Below are 12,440 nucleotides of genomic sequence, written 5' to 3' on the forward strand. Positions count from 1 at the left end.
ATACAATCCTAGTTGTATCCACACCTCCCAATAATGTGAATATAAATGGTTTAAAATAATTTATTTATGAAGTCTTTGGATATCGTTTAAAATGTTTTCCAGTTTTATTGAGATATAATTGACATATAGCACCAAGTTTAAGGTGTACAGCATAATGAAGTGATTATCACAATAAATTTCATGAACATCCATCATTTCATACAGATACAAAATTAAAGACATAAAGTTTTCCTTGCAATGAGGACTCTTAGGATTTACTTTCTTAACAGCTTTCATATATAACATGCTCAGTCACTCAGTCGTGTCAGACTCTTTGAGCCCACCAGGGTCTTCTGTCCATGGGATTCTCCAGGCAAGACTACTGCAGTGGGTAGCCATTCTCTTCTCCAGGGGATCTTCCCAACCAAGGGATCAAACCCAGGTCTCTTGCATTGCTGGCAGATTCTTTACGGTCTGAACCACCAGGCAAGCCCTAGGACTTACTTATCCTATAACTGGAAGTTTGTACCCTTTGACTGCTGTCATCCAGTTCTCCCTTCCCCCACCCCTCACTTCCAGTAACCACAAATCTGATCTCTCTTTCTGAGTATAGTTTTAATTTGGGGAGAAAAGTATTCTAGAAATGGGAATTTATGATTCAAAAAGCTTATGCTTTCTATATATGTTTTTAAAAGACTTTTGACATGTTCTAAGGAAGTTTTGGCAATTTACTTCACCCCCAGTAGTATGGATATTAATGGATGGTAATTTATCATTTAATGTTAATTTTGTCAGGTAGCTGGGTGAAAATTACACCTTGTTATTGATATCATTTGCATTTCTTTAATGACTAGGGAAATTAAACTTTTTCCTATGCTGTAAGGCATCTGTATTTCTTTTTTTGTTTGTGTGTATATAGTAGCTGCCTCTTTCTATTATCCATTTTTGAGAAACTTGACCATTTAAAATGTTAAACTTAATATTGTCTTCTAACAAAGAAATTTTTAATGTTTATGTACTTAAATGTATTAGTCTTTTCCTGTAAAAGTTCTGCCTTTAATGTTGTTATGAAAGATACTTTCCCCCAAAAGATTACATGGATGTTTTCTCATAATATCTTAATGGCTCAATAAATACATATACTATATAGCATATGTGATATACCATATTATTTAAATATTTTTAAAAATGATTTTTGGTATGGGTAGAGGTTTCAATTTTCCTACTGCTTTTACAGTGTATCAAAATCATTTACTGAATAATTTATTCTTGTCTCAATGATTTAAAGTATCTTGGTTCTCACCTTAACAGCTTTTATAAGTAGTTAGATATATTTTTGGATTTTCCGCTTGGTTCAATAGTTTCTTTGGCTATTTTTGCATTCTATACTGTTTTAATTATTATAGCTTAAAATTGTTGTTCTTTGTGTTTTTGCTATTCTCATTTATTCATTCTGATGAACTTCAAAGTCACCTTTATCAAATTTTATAAAACTCCCGTAAGTACTTTGAAAAGAATTGTTGTTATTGTTATAGTTGCCTTACATTTATAGTTATAGGTGTAATTCACCTTTAATAAGGTTGAGGTTTCTCATTAAAGAATTTGGTAATTTGAAGATTTATTGAAGTTTTCTATGTAATTTCACAATAAGTCATCCCCATATTTATTATTTAGTTTATTGGTAATTAAAAAAATTTTGCTTGCTATCTTCCATTACATCTTTTAAAACTAGTTGTTATTGGTGTGTAAGAAAGCTATGATTTTAGTACACATATTTTTGAAAGTGGCCAACCTTTTTACCTTTCTTATTCATTCTTAGAGGTTTTTCTCTGAGTTTTTCTGGTGGAATGGAATCTGAAAACAGTGGTAATTTTGCCTCTTCCTATCTGTATTTCACCACAGTTGTTCAGAAATGCATTGCCTCGCATAGACACAAGGGCTTCCTAATGCTTCTCCCTACTCCTGTGACTCCTCACTCCAGTCTATCCTACATACTGCTGATAGATATAATCACCTCTCTATTCAAAAATTACCAGAATATACCCTTTTTCAATTATTGTTTATTTAGAAAACCCTTATGGGGCACCCCATTTGTGTCAGGCAATACCAGTAGTGAATAAAACCAGTGTGACTTCTGCCTTTTGAGCTTTCCATCTACATGGAATGGTGACAGATATTAAGCACACCGCCCAAGAAACAGGCACACTATTATAAATGGCAATGCTTTAATGGAAAAGACTAGGCATTATGGACAGAAACTAGATCGGAGAAGCCCCTCAGAGGACGTGACTTCAGGACTGTGAAAGGCAGAGTGAACAGGATTGGGTCGGGGAAGAGTAAGGGAGTCTTTCCAGAAGATGGAAAGAATGTGCAAAACCCCAAGGCAGAAAAGGGTGATGCATTTGAGGAACTGGAGAAGAAAGGTCAGTGTTCCCAGAAGGCAGTGAATCAAGAGAGAGGTGGTAAGAGGCTGGACTGCCAAATCAAAGATTGAGTTTTATTCTTAGTGGGAAGCCATGGAAGGTTTTTGTTTTGGGTTTTTTTCATGGAAAGATTTTAAGGGTGAAAACAACATGGCATGATTTGCATTTCAACACAGCCTCCCTGCATCTGAGTTAACACGTCATTTAATCAATCATAAACCTGTATTTACAATTTATGTCCAAAGTTGGTAGTCCTCCAGCAAATGTCCTGTGTTTCAACAAGGGATTAGACCTTGTTTATTAAAGACTTGATGACTTATAATAAGCTTCAGGAATTCACTGAACATTCGTGGAGCATCTAATCTTTGGCAAGCTTTATTATAGCTACTAGGGATATAAATATATAACATAGGATTCCTCAGGGAGTTCACACCTAAAGTAGAGAGGGAGAGAACAAAATATAACTAGAAATAAATGTAATTTGATATGTGCTCTAACAAGTTATACAAAATACACTACAGAATCAGAAGAAAGGATCCTAACTCTGGTGGGCCGGGGGTGCAGAGCAAAGGGAGGAAAGATCATGGGTGGGACAGTGCTACAAAAGCAGTGATGCTCAGGTTGAATTTTGACAATTAAGTTTCTTAGGTTTGAAACCAAGAGTTACAAGGAGAACAGTATGTACATCTCTTAGAGGCATGAAGCAGAGGATAATTCCTGCAAATCAATGATAAATATTAAGACATTAGCAAGATAGACTTAGGAGAACAAGTGAGAGAATGGAAGACAGGATATAAAATACGTAGGAAGGGATGTGAGTGGGCAAGGGTATTGCATCATTGTCTTACTGGGAAGAAATGTTTCATTCAGGAGGAAATGGGTGTCATTCTAGGTAGGAAGTAACATGACCAGATTTGTTTTTACAAAAATATAACAGGTGTTGAGGTAGAAATGCCTGATCTAAGATGGGTGAGACTAGGAAGGGCTGGGTCAGGGCTGTGGTGGGAGAAATGTTGAGGGAGGAGAAGTATGAGCAATGTAAGGTCTCGGGGCATCTTAAATGAGGGAAGTGAGGTAGAGGAAGGAATGAGAGGGACTCCAGAGTAAATGGATGGTGGGTTTGGGGGAGAAAAGGATGAGTTCATTTGGGAGCATGTTGGTTTAAAGTAAAGTTTGGGAAACTTTTTCTAAAAATGGTCAGATAGTAAATATTTTAGGCTCTCTGTCACTACTGTTCAACTCTACCTCTGTAGCACCAAGGCAGCCATAGATAATACATAAAGGAGTGTGGCTGTGTTTCAGTGGAACAGGGTGGGAGTATGGGTTGGGTTTGGTCCAAAGGGGTCAACCCTTGGTTTAAGATATTCCATGCACAGGGACTTCCATGTGAGTGACCATAAGATACTCAGAACAATAAAACTGAAACTCAGGAAAAGAGCTCAGGTTTAGCAAAGTTTAGAAGTCAGTAGATGGCTCATAGCCCACCCACTGGCAAACCAAATTCCCACTAATAGAAGTAATTTATTGAGCAAAAACAACATATATAGTTGTGGTTTAGTCCCTGTCCGGCTCTTTGCAACCCCACGTACTATAACCCACCAGGCTTCTCTGTCCATGGGGATTCTCCAAGCCTTAAGAATACCCTTGGGGTGCTAGTGGTAAAGAACCCACCTGCCAGTGAGGGATACATAAGAGACGTGGGTTCAATCCCTGGGTCAGGAAAATCCCCTGGAGGAGGGCATTGCAACCCACTCTAGTACTCTTGCCTGGAGAATCCCATGGACAGAGAGGAGCCTGGCAGGCTACAGTCCATGGGGTCACAAAATGTCAGACCTGACTGAAGTGACTTCACATGAATGCATGCTTATATAAGATTATATAAGCTCTTCATTTCTCACAAGTCTCATAATCTTTTTTGTACCCTATACTAGACTCATATTTTTGTGTGTTACCTATTCATTTCCTGTTCTTATTCAAGTTTTCAACTCATTATATTGTGTTTGGTTTTCTGAGTAGAAAAGCATTTTGGCCAAATACAAAACTTGAAAGATACCAACATGTAAGGGGGAAATAGTAGAAGAATCTGCAAAGAAAGAGTGAGAATAACAACACTGATCTGAAATGGAAGTAGCTTGAAGTGGGTTTCCCATCTAAAATTTGTGAGCAATAAAACACTTCAAGACCTAGATCAAACAGCACCTCCCTGTAAAGCCTTTGGCAATTATCCCAAAGTCTCTATTAATAAGAACCCTGGCCCTCACCGGTGGACCTTTCCTACAAAACTTAGCATTTGCCCTTCATTACACTGCTTGATTGTTTTCCTTCTTAGAGTCTCCTACTCTATCTAACCCTTGACTCCACTAATGAGTTACAAACTCCTTGAGGTCTGGAACTCTAGCTCTTACCCTTTAGTTTTTCTCACAAATCCTAACATAGTAATAAATGTATAGCAGACACCCAACAAATATTAATAATTGTTCATTGAATATGTCTTGCTTCCAAGACAGAAAAAGCTAATGCTTTAAGGAAATATCATGTTTGGTTTTATATTTAAGTTTCTAGATCTTCAGTTATTTAGCCAGTTTCTCATCAATAGCCTGCCCATCCTTCCCCATCATACAGCCTTCGCCACAAATCTCTTTTCCTTTGGCAATCCCATGTAACCCTAGAACCAATCCATCCTACCACACGTGGAGTTCCTGTCAAGAGTTCCACTTTCTGTTCAAGGACTTCTCTTATTTCCTACTTATTTATCCTAATGCATTGTCCTCTTGACCCAAAGAATTATCTAATGGCTTTTACAGAAGGTGTGTATAAAAGTAGCCTTGCTCAAGTTCATCTTAATAGTAGCTAGTATATCTTCAATCTGCTTTTCAAGCAATAACTAGTTCACTGCTTTTTAAAGAACGCCTGCTAAATAGTTAAGCAACTGAGTCTCCACCAGAAACTTGGAGACTGAATCCATGTGTTAAGTTTTGACCAACATCCCTGAGGAAGTCAATGTCCCAGACTCTGTGAAGCCTCAGATGCCAAGCCCCTCCTGTCAGGCTTGCGTCATCTCTCAGCACCTGTGGTCATTTTGACTTGACTCTATATTAGAGATAAGACACAATGCAAGAGTACGTGATGCCCAGAGGCTTCTATTAGGAAACTTTGAATGGAGTAATTCCCTCCACTTTCAGTGGTGAATTTATACCTTTCCAGAGTATAAGGGTGTGGCCCTTGCCTAATGAGCTCTCTTAGAAGTAGAATTTCTTGTCTTATGGCATGAAAATTAATGCATATGTTGAGGAGTTTACTCCTCTTCCTATAATTATTTAATGATCTTCAGACATCCAATTTTTTAAATGTAGTTATTTTTAATTGAAGGATAATTACAATATTGGTTTGACTTCTGCCATGCATCAACATGTATTAGTTATAGGTATACATATGTCCCCTCCCTCGTAACCTCCCTCCCACCTCCCATCCTTTCCCACCCCTCTGTGGTTACAGAGCCCCCGTTTGAGTCCCCTGAATCATAGAGCAAATTTCCATTGGCTACCTATTTTACATGTGGTAGTGTATATGCTTCCATGCTACTCTCTCCATTCTTCTCACCCTCTCCTTCCCGTCCCCACCCTTGTCCATTAGTCCATTCTCTATGTCTGCATTCAGACATCCAAATTTGAGAATAGAAGGGAAAAACACCTATTTCATGAAGATAACGTGCTAACAAATTACTACTCCAAATTCTCCACCATTCAGAGCAGAAGCATCTTCCATGATAAGCTACAGCTCACATGAAACACAAAGATGCCTTTTTTGAACACAGCAATCCACTCAAGATTTAGCCAACATTATGGTTCTCCCTCTGAATAATTTGTAAATCTAAAGTGTAGTAGAAAGAGAGACATGTGTTAACAGACACAAGCCTAACCTTTCAAATAAATTCCGTTTTACTCTATCCCAACAGCAGCTGGTAACCTTCTGACTTTCTTATCTCCTAAACTTTTTGTTTTCTATCCATCTGTTTAGTATTAAACAATGTCAATTCTTCCCTCCCCACTCTAGATCTCTACCCCCATCAAACTAGACTAAATAGAACTAAATTCAATTACTACATTAAGATATATTCTGCCTTACTGAAAAACAAAATATCTCCTTTTTACCTTAAATCAAAGGGCATGCTTGAGCTGTGTCCCTCCTGATAACTGAAGATTTTGAGATGGAGGAGGGAAAGCAGGAGCTGTATGCATTTCTTCTTATGTGCTTCCTATAAAATTTGCTGTTAAGGAATTTAAGTCCCTCCACCCAAGGATTCATCAACAGTAGCTTAAGAATTCTCCAATTTTGACCACATTTGCACCATGTGAAATCTAAGAGATGTGGTGGGGACACACTGTGAAGGTCCTCAAGTGGACACCTTGGGAGTAAAAGCTTTGTTATAGAAGAATGCCACTCTTCTGGCTAATAAAATATGAGAGCTGATGAATGTCCCAGGAGAGAGTGGGCACAGTCTGTAGAGAGAGGATGAGCAGGATGGACATTAGCTCTGCTGAGTGTCCATCAGGCACAAGAAAGATATGGTCCAAGATGAGCCAAGGAGAGCTAAGGAAATGCCCTGACTCCAAAGACCCCTATTATTCCACACAGCCTGTCAGTGAGCCATCAGAGTCATTTCTCCAAGACAAGGCATTACTACACCTACCTATGAGAAATCTTTGCCAGGAATACACTACAGTTTCCCACTAACAATAGTAATCCACCACACCCAATCTGTACTATTCAAAGGCCACCAAGCTGTCCCACCATAATCATGACAGACGCTATACTGGGATCAGCAAGGGGAAGAAGAGTATTCACCTGTGGGCTAACCGGTGGGGCTGATATCCCATAGAGAGAGCAGGAGGGGGAATAAATGACATTTTAAAAGGTCATTGCTGAAAGGAAGACAAGAAATACTTGCTTTCCATTCAAAGTATAAAATAGTTCCTTTGAAATAATTATTTAAAATAAAAAGATTTTATTTTTAAAATCTTGTGCATGGCAATAAATCATGAAAGTAGTACATAAGTGCCTGAAGTTTGGGGAATTAAACTTAATTGGCATTAAGGAAAATGATGCACTAAAATATACATAGGTTGACCTTTAATTTCTTGCCAAATGACCCTCCTCACACCTTTCTGTAGGGTCAGCCCCAGGCATTTGAGTTGGAGGCTGGAGCTCCTACTCAGTTATATGGAAACCCAAGAGGTACCTGCCTCCATCCACCTCACTGCCAAGTCAGGCAGCTTCCTGGGTGGAGGCAAAAAGAGAACGGAATTCTGCTGGGCCCTGAGCTCTGCTGCTGTGGGTCTCGGTTCCCCTGGTAGGGTCCCCTAGCTCCTGACAGAGGAAGTACATTACCGTGGGGACTGTCTTCTGTGTAAATGCCCATGGGTGAGTATACCCGGCAAGGACTCCCTTTCATGAGGGGGCTGTGCCTCTGGGTCACGGACTGTTTTTCAGCTCACTGGGGTCACCCTTAACTTGGAACCGCCAGCAGGACTTGGGAATCCAGGCCAGCTGGGGCGGCACGAGCAATGGGCACCCCCTGGTTTTCTGAATCACCAGCCTCCTGATGGTGATCAGAGCACCAAGAAGGGACTAATTTAAAAACCAAACAATGTGGTAATTGCCCCTGGTCACCCGGTTGCCTGGCTTTTGGAAGGCCGCTGTTTCCGATTAGAGGGGCCTGGATCTGATGAGGACTAACAAAGTGTAACGAATGATCAAAGCGACAGTTACAACAGTGCGAGTGCCCAGTGATTGATCTGGGTGACATAATAATGATAACCAATGAGGTGAGGTGGGGGGTGGTCCCCTCCAGGTAAGGATGGGGGTGGGCCCTGGACAGGTCAGGACTTCTCTCTGTTTAGGGAAAAGAAGGTCATAGGGTGGAAGCGGAGGCACGTGGAAAGGAAAGAATGAAGTGGTCATGCTTAAAACTTCTGCACAGGAAAAAAAAAGACAAGTCAGTCATGGCTAAGAATGAGATCCTTGTTCAGAGACGGAGATTAAGATTGGCAGTCCTGGGATATCCACAACCCACCTATTGGGCACCTGCACAAAAGCATTTATTCTATAGAAAACTTAGATCTCTGTAAATATATTAAATAAAAGTTAAATAAAACAAATAAAAAGAGGCTCATTTTAGTTATTTTTGATAGTTATGTTTTCTGACTAGGAGAAGAATTACCTCTTTAAAAAACAACAAAAGTAGAGTCTCAAAGAGACACTTGCACACCCGCGTTCATAGCACCACTATCCACAACAGCCAAGAGGTGGAAGCAACCCGAGTGTCCATCAGGGGATAAATGGATAAACAAAATGTGGTTTATATACACGATGGCTCAGTGGTAAAGAATCCGCCTACCAATTCAGGAGACTCAGATTCGATCCCTGGGTCGGGAAGATACCCTGGAAAAGGAAATGGCAACTCACTCCAATATTTTTGCCTGGAAAATCCTATGGACAGAGGAGCCTGGCAGGCTACAGTCCATGGGGTATCAAGAGAGTCGGACACAACTGAGCACCCACACACAAAATAGGAAGGCAATCCTGTTCCATGCCATAGCATGGATGAACCTTGAGGACACTCTGCTAAGTGAAATATTAGTCCCCAAAGACAAACATAGTGTGATTCTGCTTGCGTGAGACACTGAGAGTAGTCCAATACATAGAAATAGAAAGTAGAATGGTGGTTACCAGAAGCTGGGGAGAGGGGAAGATGAGGAGTTGTGGGCCATAAGAGTTTCATTTGTGCAAAAGGAAAGAGTTCTGACACTTGTTGCAAAATAATATGAATATACTTGAAAGGCATCACCACCTCAATGGACATGAGTTTGAGCAAGTTCCAGGAGATGGTGAAGGACAAGGAAGCCTGGTATGCTGCAGTCCTTGGGGTTGCAAAGACATGGACATGACTGAGTGACTGAACAACAGCAACAACTGAGCTGTATACTTAAGAACGGTTATGCTGGTACATTTCATGTTATCTATTTTTCACAATGAAAAAACAAGAGAGTCTGACAGATTTATTGTCATTTAGATAAAAATAATTTTTCAGTAATATTAAACATTTCCTATTTTCCCAAGAAGTGTGTGCCAAATCTAATTTGACTGACTCCTTTGGAAGTTCAAATTTTACAAAGGGTAGCAGAGTGGTGTTGACTTCAAAGCCTTTGTCTACTTGCCACTAGACAAATGGCTCAGGAATGATGAATATCTGTGGTTCCCATGCCTGTGTCTTGTGGGTTTTACGCTGGTTTTGTTGTCAATCTCCGAACTCTGCTTTCTTTTCTGTGGGCCAATCCCATATTTGTCAAGGAAATGAGAAAATGTGTTAGAAACATTAATTCAGTTCTACATAAAATGAGCATAAAAATGTGCAGAATCAAGGATCAGGAACAAAAAATGTGCTAATCACTTGAGCTTCAATAGTTTCTTTTCTCTTTTGGGCATGCCATGCGACTTGAGGGATCTTAGTTCCCCAACCAGAGATCGAACCTGTGCCTGCTGCAGTGAAAGCGCAGAATCCTAACCACTGGACGGCCAGGGAATTCCCTCACTTCAGCTTCAGAACCTGGTCTTGGGCGCTCCTGCATTTCTCTTCTCAGAAGCCTGCTCTGCTTACCATCATCCAGATATCCATGGGGCCAACATGGGCAGTGTTGCCAGTTCCAGAATTGTGGATAACAGAGACCTGGGTCTATTATCAACCTGACCCCAAATCACAGGCACAAATATTATGAATTTCAAGGTTCACCTCTAGTCAAACTTAAGAGATTCTGTGACTAGATATAAATCCATCATCTAAGAAAAGACTGACTAGCTTTCTTCGGCATAGAATCAATGTCATTACTAGGTTGACTCTTTATTGCTACTTTGCTTCTTATTGCACAAGAAAAATATTCATTCTATCCTTGAAAACAAGAAGCTGGTATTTTTAAAGAAGAGGGTATATTCTCAAGGATTCTTAAGGTCTTAAGTGATTGTCTTAAGTCATTGTCTCAGTGGAGACAATGAGATGCCTTCTTATGGATCTGCAGAGATTTTCTATTGAATTTTATACTTTAGAAAGGTAATTCTGAAGCCCAGTTGAAACATGCTGCCTTACCCAGGACTAGCCTCAGGATCCCAGGCATCTCACATCATCACTTGTATATTCTGCTTCTGCCCCAGGGCTGAAGGCATGTCCTTCTTGCTCTGTTCCACCTGGAGGCTGCAGACACATGCAGAGGAGGAAAGGGAAGGGGAGGAAATGTAGGAAAATAAATAGACGGCTGTGTGCTAACAGGATACTGTTCCACCTCCGCCTGCCCCCGCCTCCCTGAGCTCACTGCGTATCCCCAGCTCTGGGCTGGAGGCAGCCCGGCAGACACACCTGGCGTGGGGATGGTGGGGAACCAAGTGCAACTGGAGTACCATGTGTGAACGCTCACCCCACCACTTGCTAGCTCTGCAGTACTGTACGAGGTCCTCCCCTCTCCCAGCCCCCAGGTTCCCATCTTTGAAATGGCGACACCCTCCTGCGTCCCTTCGAGTTTGCCATAAGGATCCACTAAACCAGAGCTGTGAAAACACGCTGCAGAGTGTGAGATCTCTACACAAATGTGAGGCCTCTTTGCTGATTACCATTTGGCAGATGCAAAGCCTTGTGCTGTTGACACAATTGTCCTCCACAGCGCTTGGCAATTTGGACTTTGCTGACAAACAGGGGGAAGGTGGGAACATTTGCCTCTAGCTTCAGTTTTAAAATAGGGTTTAAAAGGTGTTTCACAAAACTGGCTGGCTGAGGCAGCCCCAGGTTCTAATGGACCTCTTATCCACACTGGCCCCATCCCCCAGCCCCTTCTCCAACTGCCCTGACCCCTCCCTGAACTCTTTCTACTTCAGCCTTCTTTCAAAACAAACCAACAGGTAAACCAGCATGGTTTCTCTTTCTAATAATCCAAATACAGTCTCAAGGAGACTGGCACATCCAGACAAAAAGACCTATCACTCTGCAGCCTCCTTCTCTGGCATCCCCCTGTCCAGCCTGGTCAGGGGGCACTGCTCTGCTGTCATACCTTAAACCAGGCTATGCCAGGCTCACCTGCAGTCACTCAGGTCCCCAGGCAGCCTCAGATGTAAGTTCATGTGTTCCCCTGAATGGCCTTTTATTGTCACACTATTTTCCTGAAAGTTCTTGGAAAATCATTATCAGTGACAAAATATTTTCCAGAGCTCCAGGATTTTTCTTCCTGGTGACTTTTAAACCTTTCTGAGGCTCCCTGTTCCATCAGCGGCCACCCTTTCAGGCTCCAAGCACATGCAACTTAATTAGTTTTAATACTTTAACTGTTGAAATAGTTAATAGTAGAACTTGGACTTCAAACCACCGCCATTCCCCACCCCACCCCCCAATCGCCTATGTGTCTGAGGTTGTCAGATCAAGATGGAAAAATACCTCTAATTGTTTCCAGACAATACACAACGCTCTCACTCTGAGTGAGAATGAGTATAACTTACATTTTCACAAAGGATCCTGGGGAGGCCCGTGGGAGATTCCTGCAAGCCAGGATTCTTTGTGCATTCCAGTCCACTGGAAAATAAAACCCAGTTTCAAAACTAAACCGGGAGCTTTTACTTCCCTTAGATTATTTCTAGATGAGTAGCTATAGCTGGTTTCATTTTTCTTTTTTGCACAACAAACATTTCTTTTCAGATTTTTATAGATTTTTATCTTGGCCTGGTATGTCAGAAAGCAAACACCGTGGCCCAGAGGAATTGACAACTCTTCACTGGAATATGGCAAATATATTGCCAAATACGTACCCCATTCAGGCCCGGAAATCTGCATGGTCTTCTTTTCTTGCCTATAAGTATCTCCCTCCTTGAGAATTTCATCTCTGGGACTACAGTTTTATCACTAAGAGATCCATTCCTTTATGTGTAGAAGATTTGAGAGTTTCAAGAATGTGCACAGTCTGAAAGCAGATGGAATTGTTGACAGGTAACACCTTAGTCAGACTC

General features: G+C 41.0%; 1 long non-coding RNA gene across 1 annotated transcript; it reads right to left on the reverse strand.

Moving 5' to 3' along the window:
- Positions 1 to 107: 107 nt before the first annotated feature.
- On the reverse strand, positions 108 to 12,105 carry LOC133257221 (uncharacterized). Its single transcript, XR_009739456.1, has 3 exons — positions 11,937 to 12,105; positions 10,543 to 10,647; positions 108 to 9,725 (listed from the first exon to the last, which is right to left on the reverse strand). It is a non-coding gene; the product is annotated as an uncharacterized LOC133257221 (long non-coding RNA).
- Positions 12,106 to 12,440: the final 335 nt, after the last annotated feature.

This window comes from Bos javanicus, chromosome 11 (assembly GCF_032452875.1).
Source record: "Bos javanicus breed banteng chromosome 11, ARS-OSU_banteng_1.0, whole genome shotgun sequence".
Classification (NCBI taxonomy): domain Eukaryota; kingdom Metazoa; phylum Chordata; class Mammalia; order Artiodactyla; family Bovidae; genus Bos; species Bos javanicus.